Genomic DNA, 20,610 nt, shown 5'->3' with positions numbered 1-20,610 from the left:
GTGCAATGTCGTGCCCTAAGTGTAGGCTTGTTGGGTGCTTTTTATACTGCGCGCCGGCCGCCTCGAACGCAGCTGTCGTTGATCCGGGTGCCAGACGGACGGGCAGGCTCCATCCAGAACTGGCGCATGATGTGTCGAATTCGGCATAGTCAGCGGCAAGCACGTTGACGGAAGGTGGTCTGGATCGATGAACCATGACCAGATAGTCCAGGTGATAGCGGCCTGAAACATCAAGCAGCATGAAGGCATCTTGTCTGGTGCAATGTCGTGCCCTAAGTGTAGGCTTGTTGGGTGCTTTTTATACTGCGCGCCGGCCGCCTCGAACGCAGCTGTCGTTGATCCGGGTGGCCAGACGGACGGGCAGGCTCCATCCAGAACTGGCGCATGATGTGTCGAATTCGGCATAGTCAGCGGCAAGCACGTTGACGGAAGGTGGTCTGGATCGATGAACCATGACCAGATAGTCCAGGTGATAGCGGCCTGAAACATCAAGCAGCATGAAGGCATCTTGTCTGGTGCAATGTCGTGCCCTAAGTGTAGGCTTGTTGGGTGCTTTTTATACTGCGCGCCGGCCGCCTCGAACGCAGCTGTCGTTGATCCGGGTGCCAGACGGACGGGCAGGCTCCATCCAGAACTGGCGCATGATGTGTCGAATTCGGCATAGTCAGCGGCAAGCACGTTGACGGAAGGTGGTCTGGATCGATGAACCATGACCAGATAGTCCAGGTGATAGCGGCCTGAAACATCAAGCAGCATGAAGGCATCTTGTCTGGTGCAATGTCGTGCCCTAAGTGTAGGCTTGTTGGGTGCTTTTTATACTGCGCGCCGGCCGCCTCGAACGCAGCTGTCGTTGATCCGGGTGGCCAGACGGACGGGCAGGCTCCATCCAGAACTGGCGCATGATGTGTCGAATTCGGCATAGTCAGCGGCAAGCACGTTGACGGAAGGTGGTCTGGATCGATGAACCATGACCAGATAGTCCAGGTGATAGCGGCCTGAAACATCAAGCAGCATGAAGGCATCTTGTCTGGTGCAATGTCGTGCCCTAAGTGTAGGCTTGTTGGGTGCTTTTTATACTGCGCGCCGGCCGCCTCGAACGCAGCTGTCGTTGATCCGGGTGCCAGACGGACGGGCAGGCTCCATCCAGAACTGGCGCATGATGTGTCGAATTCGGCATAGTCAGCGGCAAGCACGTTGACGGAAGGTGGTCTGGATCGATGAACCATGACCAGATAGTCCAGGTGATAGCGGACCTGAAACATCAAGCAGCATGAAGGCATCTTGTCTGGTGCAATGTCGTGCCCTAAGTGTAGGCTTGTTGGGTGCTTTTTATACTGCGCGCCGGCCGCCTCGAACGCAGCTGTCGTTGATCCGGGTGGCCAGACGGACGGGCAGGCTCCATCCAGAACTGGCGCATGATGTGTCGAATTCGGCATAGTCAGCGGCAAGCACGTTGACGGAAGGTGGTCTGGATCGATGAGCCATGACCAGATAGTCCAGGTGATAGCGGCCTGAAACATCAAGCAGCATGAAGGCATCTTGTCTGGTGCAATGTCGTGCCCTAAGTGTAGGCTTGTTGGTGCTTTTTGTACTGCGCGCCGGCCGCCTCGAACGCAGCTGTCGTTGATCCGGGTGGCCAGACGGACGGGCAGGCTCCATCCAGAACTGGCGCATGATGTGTCGAATTCGGCATAGTCAGCGGCAAGCACGTTGACGGAAGGTGGTCTGGATCGATGAACCATGACCAGATAGTCCAATTGATAGCGGCCTGAAACATCAAGCAGCATGAAGGCATCTTCTCTGGTGCAATGTCGTGCCCTAAGTGTAGGCTTGTTGGATGCTTTTTATACTGCGCGCCGGCCGCCTCGAACGCAGCTGTCGTTGATCCGGGTGGCCAGACGGACGGGCAGGCTCCATCCAGAACTGGCGCATGATGTGTCGAATTCGGCATAGTCAGCGGCAAGCACGTTGACGGAAGGTGGTCTGGATCGATGAACCATGACCAGATAGTCCAGGTGATAGCGGCCTGAAACATCAAGCAGCATGAAGGCATCTTGTCTGGTGCAATGTCGTGCCCTAAGTGTAGGCTTGTTGGGTGCTTTTTATACTGCGCGCCGGCCGCCTCGAACGCAGCTGTCGTTGATCCGGGTGGCCAGACGGACGGGCAGGCTCCATCCAGAACTGGCGCATGATGTGTCGAATTCGGCATAGTCAGCGGCAAGCACGTTGACGGAAGGTGGTCTGGATCGATGAACCATGACCAGATAGTCCAGGTGATAGCGGCCTGAAACATCAAGCAGCATGAAGGCATCTTGTCTGGTGCAATGTCGTGCCCTAAGTGTAGGCTTGTTGGGTGCTTTTTATACTGCGCGCCGGCCGCCTCGAACGCAGCTGTCGTTGATCCGGGTGGCCAGACGGACGGGCAGGCTCCATCCAGAACTGGCGCATGATGTGTCGAATTCGGCATAGTCAGCGGCAAGCACGTTGACGGAAGGTGGTCTGGATCGATGAACCATGACCAGATAGTCCAGGTGATAGCGGCCTGAAACATCAAGCAGCATGAAGGCATCTTGTCTGGTGCAATGTCGTGCCCTAAGTGTAGGCTTGTTGGATGCTTTTTATACTGCGCGCCGGCCGCCTCGAACGCAGCTGTCGTTGATCCGGGTGGCCAGACGGACGGGCAGGCTCCATCCAGAACTGGCGCATGATGTGTCGAATTCGGCATAGTCAGCGGCAAGCACGTTGACGGAAGGTGGTCTGGATCGATGAACCATGACCAGATAGTCCAGGTGATAGCGGCCTGAAACATCAAGCAGCATGAAGGCATCTTGTCTGGTGCAATGTCGTGCCCTAAGTGTAGGCTTGTTGGATGCTTTTTATACTGCGCGCCGGCCGCCTCGAACGCAGCTGTCGTTGATCCGGGTGGCCAGACGGACGGGCAGGCTCCATCCAGAACTGGCGCATGATGTGTCGAATTCGGCATAGTCAGCGGCAAGCATGTTGACTGAAGGTGGTCTGGATCGATGAGCCATGACCAGATAGTCCAGGTGATAGCGGCCTGAAACATCAAGCAGCATGAAGGCATCTTGTCTGGTGCGATGTCGTGCCCCTGTAGCGACCTGCAGCAGATTTAGTAACGCATTTCGTGGTGATCGCGGAGCGGTTAGAAAACTTGCAAGAAGGGAGAAGAGATATCACTGCAGAAAGCTCTAGCCAATAATGGAACATTTTATAACGATGCGTGTGAGGACGGGACACTGAAATAATGCACAGAGGATAACCGCCCACCTTCAACCGAGCTTTACTGCATAAAAAGTACACAAGCATTGCTGCGCGGAACACTGAAAAAAAAACACAGCCACGGCGCAGATTGTCAGAGCGATCCAGAAAAGAAGATCGTCATGTCGTACATCACTACGGAACGACCTGATCTGCGCAAGAATAACGAGACATTTGTACAAACGCTATACCATCATTTTACGCTCATTTATTCCTCCGAATTCGGAAACTTTTTTTTGCAAATATATCTTTTTCTTTTTTGACAAATTAAGTGACCTGGTACTATTGCACCCTCCTCCTTCCTTTTTTTATGCGAAATCCCTCAAGCAATTCTCTCTGTACAGTCACTGTACGTTTCGTCACAATAAAGACAAAAATTCTCATTGTTCTGGGCAGTGATTGCCTTTGAAAGCGAGATTTAGAGCAAGAATACCTGCGTTACGCGGTGGATGGAACACTGCGCCAAAACATTTTTGTAGCCTGGCTATGGAATACAAGTCTATGAATTAGCGTCACAGTTGTCGACGAAGTGTCGTCATTCGTCTTCTTGCCATCGGTGCCTTCAGGATGATGTCGTTGTTGACACGTTGTCATTATCATGCTACCGTCGTCGCTCTCCTTCTGCGGTGACCGTCATCGTAAAACTGCCGCTGACATCAAGACATTGTGTTCATCACTACCATACGTAAATAAAGATGACCACCGCTACTAGTTCCTGTATTCTCAATGCCCCCCCCCCCCTCCCCCGGCTAAAATGTAGACCCCCCCCCTTCCTAAGTTCAATTACTGGGGAAACCGCAGAGTGCAACAGCCTGAGAATCAAGCTCTTCTCGCCAAACATTCGGCTGGATACACCCACGCGCTATTTTGTAACTGGCAATGTGTCACTGAGTAAGTTTTGAAAAGTTCACTTGGGATACCATATATCTGCAACTGGGCATGTTCTGCTACATATGTTTCAGAATAGGCAACTTCAGCCACTGAGTATGTGCAGGTGCGAATATACTACTGGGTATGTCATAAATAGAAAACATACCCCTCTTGTTATGCACGTCTGCGTGCGTGCCTCTTGGAAAGTGCCCAAACAGGCAAATGAAACTAAAGGCAGGAAGTGGAGAAGTCGATAGAAAAAGCACACAGTGGATAAAGTAAAGTGAACGAAACTGGACCAGAGCGTGTATATATTGGAGAGCCTTGAGCTAGATAGATGTGAAGTCGGCACCACAATGTTGAAGTCAGCCGCAGTAAAGTGAAGAAGTTAGCAACAGAAGCAACCGAGTGTGAGTGAGTGACATAATTTTATTTGAAATCCGACTATAGCGATGCCCCAGGTCCGAGCAACCGATTGTGAAGCAGGAATTTAGGTGAACCAAATTATACCAGAGGGTTCACGGAGCCTGAAACTTTCAGGTACACAGAAGAAAACATGAATTGGGAATGACTGGGTACAATTCGAAGTGTGGTAGACATTTCACTAGAGATCAAAGCAAGCTTTATCGCCAATTTCCACATTTGCTTGAGATTCACCTACTTGTGTCTTGACTTCAAAGCATTGCTCAACGAACTTTGCAGTGGTGTTTTGCTAGCGCATTTCCCTATTATTGATGCACTGGTGGGCGCCTCCTTTTTATTGCTTGGAGGTCTTCTTCAACAATTCAGGTAATAGCTTGTGTAGACATCCGTGTTTATTAAGCAAGTCATGGCAGGCAATCAGTATACTAATGAGAGCTTTAGGTGGCTGGGTTGTTTTCTATAAACATGGCTGGGTATCACTGGAGAAGTACAATTTATTCTTTATAAAGTCTTTTAATAGAAAATGACTGCACGTGTACTCCTGTAACCAAAAGTTATGTACTAGAGGCTCACCAAAAAACCTGTACGTATTCATAATTCCGACAAACTGAAATTGAGGACTGCTGTGGAAAGTTCTCAATCGTAATTATTGACTGTAGTTCCGAAGATAAGTTACACTGCCATGGCGAGAAGAAAATCTGCTTCATAGCAAAATCCGTGGTCCATATACTTTTTCTCAGAGTAGTATATAGATTACGCTGACAAGAAATTATGACTGCCTTCTTAATTTTTATAACACCGCACTCTCGGTTCCCGACCAATAATATCCATCAAGCAGGTTCTCAATATTATCAACCTTGAGAAAGCAGAATGTACATTAATTGGAAGATAAGGCTGTAAATAAAGTTTTTTTTTTGTAATGCACTGCGCACCAAACTAGAAATCCGTTGAAATATATGCAACTTTGTAGCACAGCTCACGTCGCCTCAATAATAAAAACAACAGCATTGTACTTTGAAGCACTCTCTGTACAATGAGGATGGTGACTCCTGACATTTGTTTGATAGTATTCATGTGGTTTGCAGCTTTCAGTGTAACAAAAATCCCAACAGAACATGAGTGCCGAAGGGGAAGCTACAATTTACAGACAAAGCCAACACGTAGGGGACAAAGCTGCTCCTTCTCCAATGGCTTCCGCGCACAAGATGTCAGTATTATTAGTGAGATACGTTAAAAGCCAACCAGCGCAACGTTTCATATCAAGCACGCAGGCCTAGGCTTGAGAGAGCTTGCCGCAGTGGGTTACATGCTGGCCAGTTCGATCGTGCTGACAGCGGTGCGTATGGCTGGTGGTTCTTACGTAGCCCACCTTTCGCCATCAGTGTGCACGGCGATCTCACCCACTTTCATTTAGAGGATGTTCAATCCGTGCCAACGCTGTAAATGGTATGGAATAAAAAATACCCAAGTTTCTAAAGGTCTTGCGCGTTTTCACCATGTCCATTGTCCAGATAGCGAGATACATAATAACAACATGCAGATGCAATTGAAAATCTTGTTGGTCGGAAAATTCTCCACAGCTGAAGTGCTCCATAACAAAATGTTTTATTAACTATGGATTGATGTAAATCAAGGTGCTTCTTTTACTGAATATGCTTCGTAAACCATGTAAAAAGGATTGCAAGATTTAGTGCCTGTTAGTCCTTGACTACTGGCCTAATAGTGCTAAGTTAGGCGATAATAAACGGTCCTTGAAGTAGATATTTTTCCTGTGTATGTGTCTCGTATAAATATAACGCTTTGTGTCGCATTCACAGGGTGTTTCACTTAACTTGGGCCGAACATTAAAATATATCAATGCTACGTAGCTATATACAGAATCAAGGCAATGTTGTTTGCCGTCGCTTGGAGATATTCAGATTATTTTTTGCATTGCGGCTAGTTACACAATTATTTATAATAAATTAATCAACTTCTCAACTATTATTATAATTAGATGAAAAGTGTCAATGAGAAAATTGTAGAGCAACATGCGAAAATACTGATACAGCTTTCTGCTGCACAATAAGTGCTATATGAAAGGGTTTTTACGAGCCTGAAAGAAGCCCGCGAATACACCCAAAATTTCCGCGCGACCAGCAATGGCCTTTTATCAATAGCGAATATTTTTCTCAATCTGCAGGTACACTAGATCAAGTACAAGGCTGCAAATACGAAGCCAAATAAGCCTGCCTGCACACAGCTGAAGGAAGGACAAAGCAGCGCAAATGCGCTTTACTTCCCTGGAAAAGACAAAAAGTGCTTTGCAGCGTCACCACGGGGCTGTAAGGGGAAATTCTATGGCGACAAGAAGGAATGCGAGAAATGTTGCAAATCGTTTTTAGGGTAAACATTTGACATTTATGTTACTGGTTACATAAAACAATAAAATATGGCTGCTTCCAAGACGCGGTCATGTTGTGATCGTGTTTTTATTTGCCATTTCTTCTAAAAAGAAATTAGAAATGTTATGCCTGCTAAGCTACCTACAAAATCAAATTGCAGGGCAAATTCAGTTCTTACTTTCGTTGAATGTACTGGCTTTGGTACGTTTTTTTGTATCTGTAGAGCATGTAATTCATTTATATTTCAGTCTCGTCCACATTCAGTGATTATTTTGAAAGTGCGCTATTTTACTTCTCGAACCAATTATTCGGATATCATCTATCACAATTATTTTAATAGATATTATTGCAAAAATACGATTATCGGAAGACCTCGCACGGTTTTCTTTTTGATCAAAATATGCTTGAAATCTCTGAAATGTTGTTACATATAAGCACATAGTATTTGTAACTCAAAGGCTAGACGTATTACAGTGCAGACTGGAGGCCACGAAGTCGTGTAACCCTGCAGGGGTGTCTGCGTCAGCAGGCGTTTAGTAAGTTGCGACACCACGTACCCGAGCGCATGAGGGTTGGACCCTCCCGCGTGTAGCTTTCTCGGCTGAGCCATGTCTCTGGAAAGGGGGATCCTGGGGGTTGAGCCAATGCCGGGTGTTCGGACGTTTAAGGTGCCACAGCAGAGGCAACACACCTCTTCGGCCTCTGCTTCATATAGACGGCACCCCTGGGCGGACCCACCCAGGGGTTATCGGCAGTCACCTTTTCCTGTCCCCCTCTTCAGTCTTTTATCTGACCCTCTCACTTTTCGATCTTTCCTCTCTTCTAGTCACTTCTTCTCACTTCCGAGTTTCTGGGCGTCAAGGGTTAACCTTGTGTATTATATCCAACCTTGGACATATATATTAGGTTATAGTGGCGGTGTATAGCTGGCGTGTGCAGGTAATCTTGAAACCTTGTACCGTCCCCTTGTTGGGCTCCATGGTGGGCGGCTACCATCGCTGCCGAAATCAATAACCTTGTACGGCATTAGCATCATTCCCTAAACTACCTGATCGTCCTCTCTCAAAAAGAGGGCGCACCGAAGAAACAGCTCAATTCTTCTTTCAACGCAAAGAAACCTTCCCACGATTCCATGTCATTCATAGTGAAAGCCCTGGAAAGACCGTAAGAATGATTTCACCTTTCACTGTTGCGAAAAATCTCACCGAAACAATTGGTCCCGGCTACAAAGTTACAAAGATGGCGAGCGGTGACCTCCTTCTTGAGGTCCGCGACAAACAACAACATGACAAACTCCCAAATCTGGTCTCACTCGGTGGTGTGAACCTCACAGTGACCCCACATCGATCCACGAACACAAGCAGAGTAGTGATTTACGACGATCTGCTGTACCTGACTGAGGAAGAGCTCCTAGAAGGCTGGAAGCAGCTGAATGTCACCATAGTGAAGAGAATAATAATCAAACGGGAAAACAAAGAAGTTTCAACTAAACATGTGATCGTCACCTTTGCGTCAAGTGTGCTGCCAGAAACGTTAGAAACAGGATACACGAAAGTCCGAGTCCGACCATATACCCAATCCTCGATGGTGTTTCAAGTGTCAGAGGTATTGCCACGGTTCACAAAGCTGCCGAGGCCGACAAACCTGTCCAAAGTGCGGTGACCACGATCACCCCTCAGATGACTCTGATGGCGCACTCAACTGTTCGAACTGTGACGGTGGGCATGCAGCTTACTCTAGAGCGTGCCCTACGTGGCAGAAAGAAAAAGATATAATCACCCTCAAAGTATAGGAACACATTTCATTCCAGGAAGCGCGAAAGCGTGTATAATTTCTTCATACCACAGGGTATGCTGATACGGTGCGCAAGGGAGCAGCGCCGCAGCATACTCCGGCATCTGCCTGGTCCACAAAGAGTGTGGCCGCGGAAGTGCCACCAGCCCCCCTGGTGAAAGCAGCCAGCACTGCTTCGCCGTCCCTAATGCAAAGCCCATTGATCTGCGGGTTGGTAGGCTCTAAGGCTTCGTCTCTTGAGGCGAGGTCTTCACGACGACCACACCGCTCACCAGAGCGGACGTCCAGCACCTCTCAAAAGGCAATGGACACTAACCCTAGCCAGACGGCGCAGCCAGCGCCGAAGGACCACCGCGAGTCTCACAACCGCGGCAAGAAAGACAAACCCCGCATTATGGCGCCCGGGAAGTGCTCTGTAAGCTAAGCAATGTTCTCAGACACACAGCACAAACCTCTTTTTTTTACACATGGATACTGAATTATTACAATGGAATGTCAGAGGTCTTCTGCGGAACCTTGATGACGTTAAAGAACTACTACATAAGTTTAACCCAAAGGTATTGTGTGTCCAAGCGACACACCTTAAATCTAGACATACCGATTTTCTCCGGAAATATGCCATTTACCGCAAAGACCGCGACGATGCTGCCGCATCGTCCGGCGGTGTAGCAGTTATAGTAGATAAAGGAGTTGCCGCTCAGCAATTACAGCTGCAAACGCCTCTTGAGGCAGTTACAGCTAGAGCCGTGATATTAACAAATTAGTTACAATTAGTTCCTCATATCTTTCTCCTGGTTCTCAACTATTAAAAACCACCTCCAGGACTTTATCAATGAACTTCTTGAGCCCTATATAGTTGCAGAAGATTTAAAAGCGCATAGTACCCTTTGGGGAGAGGGCACCTAACAGAAAATTTCCCGTTTTCCTTGGGTGCCTGCTTACTTAACATGAAGGAACCTACATTCTACAGTCTTGCACACAAAACATTTTCCTCAATAGATCTTACCATAGTGTCAAGTACTCTTATCCCTATCTGGAGTGGAGTGTTATTAGGAACCCAAATGGAAGCGACCACTTTCTCATTGTTTTAAACTATGCAAAACAAGATGAAAACACTCCACATGCTCCCAGCTGGAAGGTAGACTCAGCTGACTGGAAGCGATACAGAGAGCTCACATACTTGACCTGGGATGATGTTTGTACACTCGATATTGATGACGCAGTGGCATACGTAACAGCATTTCTAGTCGATGCAGCGCCAATCTGTATTGAAGGCGCCAAACAAATGGGACGCCTTCAAACATCGTGTTCCCTGGTGGAATGGCGAATGTAGGGAAGCGCGCAGGAAGCAAAATAAGGCTTGGAGTCCTCTTCGCGACTCACCAACAACAGAATACCTCATCATTTTCAAGGAAATAAATGTTCAGGGTAGACGAACACGCCACCGTGCCAAAAGGGACAGCGGGCTAAAATACATTTCTAGTACAAGTTCTTACAGAGACGAGAGGAAAGTTTGGAACAGAGTCAAAAAATTAAAAGGCTGGCAATCTCAGCCTCTGCCTTTGGTCAATACTGAGGAAGACACGCTCCAAGAACAAGCTGATACTTTAGGAGCACAATTTGAATACATTTACAGTTCCTCCCACTACTCTGACACATTCTTGAGCTATCATTGACAAGCAGAACGAGTGCCTCTGGTTCAAAAAAGCAGACAGACTGAACCATACAATTATCCATTCAACATGGCGGAATTCCAGGCTTCACTGAACTGCTGCGATAATTCGGCTCCAGGGACCGACCGAATACTTTATGACATGATAAAACACTTGAACTCTGAAACCCAAAAAACACTTTTATCACTTTTTAACACCATGTGGTCTGCCGGGTACATTCCTTCCTCTTGGAAAGAAGCAATTTATAATCTCAATTCTCAAAGAGGTCAAGGACCCGTCCCAGTCCAGCAGTTACAGGCCTATTGCTCTGACAAGTTGCTTATGCAAACTGTTCGATCAAATGATTAACTGACGCCTGCTTCACTACCTCGAAATTAGTAAAATACTAGACCCCTTACCATGTGGGTCCAGGAAACGTAGATCTTCAACAGATCACCTGGTTCGCATTGAGGCTAACATCCGTGATGCCTTTGTACACAAGCAGTTTTTCCTGTAGGTATTTCTTGACATGGAGAAAGCATACGATACCACATGGCGCTTTGGAATTCTCCGTGATCTGTTTGGTATGGGAGTCCGAGGCAATATGCTGAACGTTATTCGAAGTTATCTTTCCAATCGCACGTTCCGCGTTAGAGTCGGTAACGCCCTGACCCGTCCATTCACGCAGGAGACTGGTGTACCACAAGGCTAATAAGCTGTACCCTCTTTGTCGTAAAAATGAACTCGCTGCATACCATCATTCCACGTATATTGTTTTACTCGGTACATGTGGATGATGTACAAATCGGTTGCAAATCATGTATTCTGGATATCTGCTAGCGACAAGTACAACTTGGTTTAAATAACCTAAGTGGGCGGACGAGAACAGATTTAAACTAAACCCTCAGAAACGTACGTCCGTTCTCTTCTCGAATAAGAAAGGTATATTACCAGACCCCGTTAATCATCTTAGTGGAGAACGCCTATCTGTGTGTCACGAACATAAATTTTTAGGTGTCATTCTAGACTCTGAACTAACCTTCATATCCAATTTGAAATATTTGAAAGCGAAGTGCCTGAAGACGATGAATCTGCTGAAGCTTCTTTCACGCACAACCTGGGGTTCTGACAGGAAATGTCTCCTTACCTTGTACAGGAGTCTCATACGTTCGCGCCTTGACTATGGTGCCGTGGTGTACCATTCTGCAACATGCAGTGCCCTAAGAATCCTAGACCCAGTCCACCACCTTGGTATTCGTGTGGCAACAGGTGCCTTTAGGACAAGCCCCGTTGAAAGCCTCTATGTTGAGTCCAATGAATGGTCTCTGCATCTTCAAAGAACATATCTCAGTTTCTCCTAATAAATGAAGGTAAAATCAGATACTGAGCATCCATGCTTTATAACTATTTAGGACCTCTCCACTGCCACACTTCATCGTAACCGCCCAGCTATTAGAACACCTTTGTCCCTACGCTTGCAAGCATTGGCAGAAGAAATAGGTATTCCACTAGCAGAAAATACCCTTATGGCTCCCACCCGCCTGCCACAACCGTGGAAATGGCAGACCATAGAGTGCGACATCTGTTTTGTCGAAATAACAAAATGTGCGTCTGAGGCACACATAAGCTCGCACTTCCTTGAACTTCAGGTGAAGTATTCCAGCTCAGAATTCTATACAGATGCTTCCAAGTCATCTTCTGGTGTCGCATATGCAGCCCTCGGGACGTCGTTTTCAACTTCCGGTGCTCTAAATCCAAACATAAGTATTAAAGACGATAGTATTTCTTGGGAACGTAAACGCTGAAAATTTGGCCTGTCTGTCTGTCTGTCTGTCACCCGATTCAGCCACCCGGCCAAAGTTGGACCACTTGCTTACCGCCCACACTACTTAAACTGGTACGGCTGTTCATACTTGTGAACGTTATCGATCACAAAGTAAATATTACGCATATCTGAGGCGCAACATCACTAGGTAAGTATTAGGAGGTGTGTTCATTAATAGAAAATACATAGATACGTAACTCTAAAGACCCTAGTTTCTTAAGCTGCGCTGAAAATGCCATGCTATGCGCGCCGACGAACGACGTTCCCCGACTGCGCACCGACGAGCGCCCTCTGCCATGGAGGAAGGAAACCCTCTGCACAAGCTCATGTTTCCCGATGTATTGCCAGATGGCGTCCATGTCTCACGCAGCGCCTCCTCAATTTTATCAATGCCAGCCAGATGCGGCCGATTCAACATAAAGGAAGCGCTGTCTGAGGCAGGGCAATACATAAATGGCCGCTTGATGAAATATTGCGGTAAAATAAAATCTGTTCAAACAAACCTTCATGCCAGGACGGAAATGGTACGAGAACAGCATCACGGGTGGCCACGGATCAGACCAGCGCTCATGTAGTACGGCCGGCAGAAGACTATCGTCTTTCGACGACATTTGCAGCGAAACACGCAGATACGCGGCAAATATTTTTCACAGCTGAAACTTACGCAATACTTTCAGCGGTAAAGCATATCAAGCAGACAAATCTCAATAAGCCGATCTTATTAATAGACTCATTAAGTGTTGTACAAGCCCTAATGAGCTTCCGAAGACACACGAACTCCGTCTTTAATGAGCTATACACCTCACTATGCTCAGTATATGTGCAAAACCAAAGCATTGTCTTATGTTGGGTACCTGGCCACATAGGAATAAAAGGCAATGTAGCTCCTGATGAAAACGCTTCGTTAGTTACTTTTAGTGAGACATACGTAAATAAACCCATACCAGTTACAGACATCAAGCCCTTCTTACGCCATAAGTTGAGGAAGTATGGGCAAAGCCAGTGGGATAACGAAGTATTAAATAAGCTGCACATCATAAAACCAAATTTAGGGAACTTGATATCTGAGAGAACAGCAAGACACAAGGAAATGCTCCTTTGTAGATTAAGAATAGGGCATACTTACGGCACTCACTCTTTCCTACTGAATGGAAGCGATCCTCCGACATGTACAAGGTGTGGCGATAGTCTTACAGTCCTCCATGTTCTTAGGAAAAAGTACTTCCGTTTCGCATATCTTCACCACTTACCTTTACACCCTGCATTTTTTCTGAGCAATGAACCGCTGTTTGAATTTCAAACAGTACTGAAATTTTTAGCTGAAACCAACACCTTAAAAGTCATTTGCCCCGGATACTTGTAGCACGACATCCTCTTGGAGGCTTCAGCTGCAATACAAGCATAATTGTAAGCACGTGCCTACCAGCACTTGCCCCCAAGGGTTCTGTGAGGTACTAGTGCTGCTGTCACCTCCACGAATATTTCATAATCATAGCGCACATCACAAATCATGGCGATCATTTTAGTATATTTATATTCTAAATATCTTACAGCGACTGATTTTAGGCGCTTTTACAGCCATTTATCCACCATTCTTAACTAATTTCTTAATTTACTAACAAACCATTCATTGATTACTCATCACTACGTACATGGCGCTCTTTGGCCACATCTGGCCCTTGCGCCAATAAAAACTACACATCAATCAATCAATCAACGAAGTCCTGTAAGCGTAATTAACGGTGAAGTATCTTTTGAATTGAAGGGCAAACGTGATTTAAATTTATTTGCTTAGGCTTTGGCATATATTTGGCGTGTAAATGAAGACAAAGGTCTCATTTTTACACCAAATATCTAAAGTTGGCCTCAAGCATATTGACACGTAATGTGAGCTTTTTGCTGTGTGGTGGGAGAAAGAAATCATAATGTAGAGAAATAAACAATCACTTGACCGATTATATTGGAATCGCTGTGTTAGATATCTAAGTCAGAACGCCAGTTCAAATTTTGACCGTATAGGAAATGCTATCCAAGCTACAATATAAAAATATTAAAGCACTCCTATTTGCTTGTTTTCTAAATGCTTATGTAAAATCAGCAGGTATTACAAAGAAACGCTTACCAAGTTTATCCCTCGTCCTGGAAGAACTCAACAGCAAATATTTACAGTGGCGCCTCTGTTCACAAACTTATTTCTTTCTTTAACCTTAGTCGATAACCGCCTTCGTTTATACCGAAGCGATTTCTCGTAGGAAACATGTTAAATGTTGTTACCCTGTTCAGACTGTAAGGAATCAAAAATATAAATGGTTGGGTTCTATGTGACAAAACCACGACTACGTTATAAATATAGGAAATCCACTTAGACCCAGAAATCTAATAAAAAAGTTTACGGTTCAGTGTGTTACAGTTAAGTACAGTAAATTGATTTTATGAGGAAATGGAACAAGCACACATTCGGTAGAAAGGACAGGCTTGCGAGTCCATGGCAGGTGGTTGTTGGTTGGCAAGCCACACGAACTAAAAATGCGGTGGACTATTCTTCACAGGATTCTTTCTCCTTTTGTCTCCCTACTGGAGACTAAATATTAGCAAAGAATATCTTCTACAACACCTTCTTTTTCCAATGAAGGACAACCCCCAGGAAACGTAAAGCAACGACGCCATTCATCTGGACAGACACTGTTCGTTACCAAAACGACGTGACATTGGGCTAGTTAATTATGTACAGAAATAAACCTGTTGTTTATAGGATGTACACCACAATGGAGACGAAGGACACAATATAGCCGTACTAGTAAATGATAATATTGTGCTTAATGAGATAATATACACAAGAAATACCAACGAGGAAAACAACAAAGCACAAATACGACGCTTTCCTTTAAATATCATCGCGTGATGAACATCAATTCTTTCTGGTAGAAAACTACGATAGTGTCACCCATGCACTGGTTTTCCGTTTCCTTGATAAAGAAGGCTTCGAACAATTCTCTGCTTTTGCCATTTCTGCTCTTTCCCAGCATCTTGATGTCTCTTGGATTTCGTTTAGATTAGCAGGATTCCCAGTGCGCTAGCACATGCAACCTTAAGTTTTTCTTTATCGGCTTTGTGTGTGCGTCGGTTCATCCGTTTATGCAGCACCCAATTTGCCCGAGATGCAGTTTAGTGCATGTCAGCGGGATTTCAAAAATGGTCTAAACGCAGCATTTTCCGCATAGCTTCATGTGTGACCCATGCACATGAAATACGGCAACACGGTCGATCCAACTTACATGGGGTCGAAAACATTCAGTTGCATGCGACTATGTGAAGGTGGATGGCCGACGGAGCTGTATATATGGTGATAAACCATATTGATTAAAATAAAGACACATACGGCATGAATTGTCATTTTCTACCGTCTTTTTATTTTGTCACTAAGGTGACTATATAGTTGCACAAAAACGTATATTTACAAATATTTACAGGCGAGAAGCCCAGGCGTAACAGCAAATGGCACAAATGGCGAGGAGCAAAATTGACTTCTTCTTTTTCGGTGCCGGCCTAATGCTGACCTCTGTTTCGGCGCCGATCTTTTTCTTGTGCCTCGCGGCAATAGCTATCATTTTCCGCCTCGTGATATTCCAGGTCCTGACGCGCGACACGCAAACACGTGACCCGGTCATCCTCTGTACTGTCCTCCCACCGCCGGCATGCCCATACGCGTTTCTGTTGTCGACGTCGGTCTTCACAGTCACGCTGTTCTTCCTCCGGTGTGAGAATACGCGACAGACCAGAACCGTCGACCGACATGGACTCGGGCGTTAGCAGCCTCCCGGTGCCTTTGCGCCCAATGCAATCGTTTCTGCTCGCCCCGTCGTCCTTTGTAGGCATGCTGTTCTTCCCCGGTCCGCACAATACGCAGCCTACCCACCACACGGTCGTAACTCCACTTAGATAACGTGCCTTTGCAGTGCGTGACGTCACCAGCCATAGAGATTCACCCATTGGCTATTTTCAGTTTTTTTCACAACTGAGCCAGCTGTTGAAGAAAATGACGAACGCGCGAGCAGTGGCACGAGCGCGTTGGCGCCGAGGGGCGCCCACCAGCCAGATGCGGAAGAAGATGACGCTCGAGCTATTTCTGATTATTACAGTGTTTGGTCTACGCGCTCGGTCTGCGGACGAAGGGATCCGCTGGAAACTAGCGTATGAAAGCTTCGCTGTAAAAAGCAGCCACTTCCGAAGCAGTCTCTCAGCGGACAGAGGTAGTTTCAGCGTACCGCGTCAAGTGATCATCAGCACTCTCGATACATCGGTTGCCGTCTGCAGTGGATGGGAGAGGGCCGGAAAGGTCAAAGGCAACGGCGAGACAAGTGCTTCTTCGCGCTTGTCACTGTTTCCGTTAACGACTGGCACCACAGCCCTCTCAGCGCTGCCTGAACAATCTTTGTCACTGCCATCTTGGCCTTCACAGTCGGCCACAAAACCACCGCTCACGTCGGTGACCGCATTGACCTCGCTTCCGGCTACTAGCACATTTAACTCGTCACTGCTTACAGCTGCCTTTGAAATTGTTCCATGGTCCTGTGACCGCTGCTCAATAGGGAATGCGCCCATCAGTCTCTGAGTCTCCTCCCGTGCTTTTGCCCTGAAAGCTGCCTTACTGGAGAAGGATTTTCCCGTTCCCTCAGCATTTGGTCCGGCCTATTACAAAAACAATAGGTGACCCTGTCTGGCGGGCTGCCCGAAATTGCTGCCGCCGTACACACTTGCCCTAAAGGGCCTTCCGTTTCTGGTGCGGGAAAACCACCGTTATCTTCGCTTTGTGTGTGCGTCACTTGCATCACGCCTTTTTCAAGTCTTACTACACTAGCCGTTTCAGTACTAGCAGTACATTCGACAGGATAGGCTTTTTCTTTCTCATTTGGGCCTTCGAAGTCGGCCTGCCATGCGACACCAAATCACCTGAACAAAGCCCTCTTAGCCCTGTCGTAGTCGCGCGCTTTCTCCTCGGACAAGCAATGCATGAAACACGCACCGACACTAAACGGGAGCAGTGCTCCAAATTGCTCGGCCCACGAGTCCCGACTGACACCCTCTTTCTCACACACTCGTTCAGAACCGGCGAGGAAATCAACTATACACTAGTCTGTTCTGAACCCCGCAGGGGCGTCTGCGTAAGCAGGCGTTTGGTGAGTTGCGCCACCACGTACCCGAGCACACGAGGGTTGGAACCTCGGCGTGTAGCCGTGCGTGGCTTAGCCGTGTCCGGGGAAAAGAGGTTCCTGGGGGTTGAGCCAAAGCCGGGTATTTGGACCTTTATGGCCCCCCGGTGGAGGCAACACACCTCTTAGGCCTCGGCTTCACGTAGACGGCACCCCCGGACTGACCCACCCAGGGGAAATCGGCGGTCGCCTTTTCCTGTCCCCCTCTCCGATCTTTTTCTTCTCTATTTTTCTGTCCTCGCTGTCCTGTCACCTCTTCTCTTCTGTTACTTCTACACTTTTCATACGCGGCTTGGGTTAACCGTGTCTAGGTGCCCTCTCTTGGGTTTTTATATAAGGTTATAGCGGCAATGTACGGCTGGCGCCTGCAGCCTTACACGTTAAGTGCTGCAGCGTCCCCTTGTTGGACTCCGTGGTGGGTGGCTGCCATTGCTGCCGAACAACACTAAACTGTTATGGGAACGCCCGCTTTCCTGGACTTCTTGATCGTCTCCCTCACAAGAGGGGACGCAACGATGAGATTTTGAACATGTTCACTCAACCTAAAGACAGTTTCCCGCGATTTCAAGTAGTGCATTGAGAGAGAACAGAAAAACTAGCAAGAACCATATCCCCATTTGTAGTTGCGAAAAGCTTGACCAACACGCTAGGCCCTGGTTACAAGGTCACCAAAATGCCAAGCGGGGACCTAATGCTTGAGCTTCGTGATAAAGACCAATACAATAGACTAAGCAAGCTTGTTACTTTTAGCGATGTCCCAGTTAACGTTTCACCGCATCGGTCCATGAACGCCGTACGGAGGGTAGTATCTGAAGCAGACCTTATCGACCCATCTGAAACCGAATTGTTGGAACGATGGAAGGAGCAGATTGTCACGAATGTGCAGCTCATTGTTATGAGACGGGACAACAGAGATTCCAACGAAACACCTGATACTTATCTTTGAATTGAGCGTTTTGCCACAAAGCATTGAAACAGGCTACACAAAGATAGCAGTAAGACCATACATCCCAAATCCTAGGCGATGCTACCAATGCCAAAGATTTGGCCATGGCTCGCAGAGCTGCCATGGTCGACTCACCTGTGCCAAGTGTGGAGTACAAGGCCATGCCTCTGACAATTGCGAGGCCACACCTCACTGCGTAAGTTGCGATGGTGACCATCCAGCGTACTCCCGGTCTTGTCCGAGCTGGAAAAAAGAGAAAGAAATTCTAACACTTAAAGTCCGTGGAAACATATCGTTCAGGGAAGCACGCAAAAGGTGCTCACCATTCCACACGACCACATACGCTGAAGCGGCGCGTAAAGGGGCAGCGTCGTAGCGGCTACTGCCACCTGCCCAGCCCGCGCGCAGCGAGCTGTCGCTTGTGGCTCCTGCCCCCAGGGTGGAAGAAGCTAAGTCTACTCCACCCAACCAACAAACAGGCCCGGTTACCCTAGGGTTGCGGGCACCACAACAGTCCTCGGTGGCAGCCTGCGCTACGCGTAGCGAACCCGCAGGCCCGCCAGCAGCTCCCGTGGTGGGTGCAGTCAAGGCTGCCTCACCCTCACCGTCCCCTGCTAGCGCCGGCAACAGCCGACGCAGCTTAGGCCCAAAGGCAGCCCCATCGACCTCCGGGCTGGAGGGTGCAAATGTCTCGTCCTCCGCGGCGAGACTTTCTCGCGGAACTTCTCACTCGCAAGAGCGCGTGTCTGGCGCCTCACAAGAGGCAATGGACACTACACCCATCCTGACGGTGCACCAAGCGCCTGAGGAGCGGCGAGGCTCCCTCGACCGCTTCAGAAAAGACAAATCCCGCGTTACAGGGCCTGGAAAGGGCTCTGTAATCTAAGGCAACACTTCCTTTTTAGTACAGACAGCACCAATTTACTTTCAGTATGGATACACAATCATACGATGGAACGTCAGAGGCCTTCTTAGGAACCTCAATGATGTACAAGAACTTCTCCACAAATATATTCCAAAAGTGCTGTGTGTACAGGAAACTCACCTAAAATCAGAACATGCAAAACTTTCTGCGACAGTACGTTACGTTTCGTAAGGACCGCGATGATGCTCTTGCATCTTCAGGCAGTGTTGCCATTATAATTCAGAAGAGCATAGCGTGTCAACGTTTACAGCTTCAAACGCCCCTTGAAGCAGTGGCAGTTCGACTTGTTCTCCTAAACAAACTCGTCACCATTTGCTCGCTTTGCATACCCCCCCCCCCCATTACCTCTTACACAAACATGAATTTCAGTCCCTTATAGACGAATTGCCAGAACCTTATCTTGTTCTTGGGGATCTTAATGCGCACAGCGGTCTGTGGGGCGACTCTCGCATCTATGCGCGAGGCCGCCTAATTGAAGGCTTTCTTTTCTCATCCGGTGCGTGTCTGCTAAACAAAAAAGAACCTACATATTATTGTCTTGCAAACAAAACTTTTTCTTCTATAGATATCAGCATAGCTTCTCCATCCATATTATCTTAACTTGAATGGAAAGTTATAAAAATCCCATACGGGAGCGACCATTTCCCAATACTGCTGAAAGCAACAAGACAATACGAATCTCCACCACATGCTCCCCGGTGGAAGGTCGATGCAGCAGACTGGGAGAAATTCCAAACACTTACCAGTACGATCTCGTGGGCTGACATGTCTTCGCTCGGAATTGATAGTGCCGTCGAGTATTTTTCTAACTTTATAATTGATGCAGCTTCTAAGTGTGTTCCCCAAACAAGTGGACTTTCTAGCAAACGCCGTGTGCCGTGGTGGAATGAACAATGCCGGAATGCGCGTAGGCATCACAACAAAGCATGGAGGCAGGTTCGCGATTTTCGTACTGCTGAAAACCTTGTCAATTTCAAGAAAATCAAGTCCCAAGGTAGGAGAACGCGCAGACAAGCCAGGGGAGACAGCTGGGAAACATTCTTATCAAGCATCAATTCATACACGGATGAGGCCAAGGTTTGGAACAGGGTGTAGTAAGAAACTACTATATGGCAACCTGGAAGAAGCCAACGGAAGCCACGACGAAGTGAATGCGCGAGCTCGTGACGAACGTGCATGGGAGCTCGGGCCCTTCGGAACGAAAACGGCTGAGCTAGCGCTGCAAGGCTAGCCAGGGCGTGTACGGGTTCGACCTGAGGCACAAAACGGACCGAGCCGGTGCTACCAGACCAGCCGGGACGA

Source organism: Dermacentor silvarum, chromosome 4 (genome assembly GCF_013339745.2).
Source record: "Dermacentor silvarum isolate Dsil-2018 chromosome 4, BIME_Dsil_1.4, whole genome shotgun sequence".
In the NCBI taxonomy this organism is placed as follows: domain Eukaryota; kingdom Metazoa; phylum Arthropoda; class Arachnida; order Ixodida; family Ixodidae; genus Dermacentor; species Dermacentor silvarum.
Note: the sequence above shows the minus strand (reverse complement) of the source record.